The following is a 353-nucleotide window of genomic DNA, read 5'->3' as shown; positions in this document are numbered from 1 at the left end:
ATAAAAGTGAGGAAATGAACATTGTCTTCCATTAGATATCGGGGTAGTTACGCCTCGAAACGGAAAACAAAAGTTTGCTATAAAAATTGGACACCAACACCGCCGCAAACAAGACAATTTGTGACAGAACTTAAATCGGTCCTAACGCTGGTATTGAAGGTGCGGCACACCTGTTAGGACAAGGGCCAATCGCAACTTGATTAGATTCAATTTTCTGCAACAGAGAGGTGATACAAAAAAAGAAACAGTGATACAGATATGTAGGTCTTGCTATTCCCATGGCTCATACGTGTAAGGTAAATCCTATTTCTGTCTTTATTACTACAGTCACGCAAACTAGAGGCAAGTCCCAA

The sequence above is a fragment of the Penaeus monodon genome, chromosome 19, assembly GCF_015228065.2.
Source record: "Penaeus monodon isolate SGIC_2016 chromosome 19, NSTDA_Pmon_1, whole genome shotgun sequence".
Taxonomy (NCBI): domain Eukaryota; kingdom Metazoa; phylum Arthropoda; class Malacostraca; order Decapoda; family Penaeidae; genus Penaeus; species Penaeus monodon.
This window is presented reverse-complemented; position numbering follows the sequence as displayed.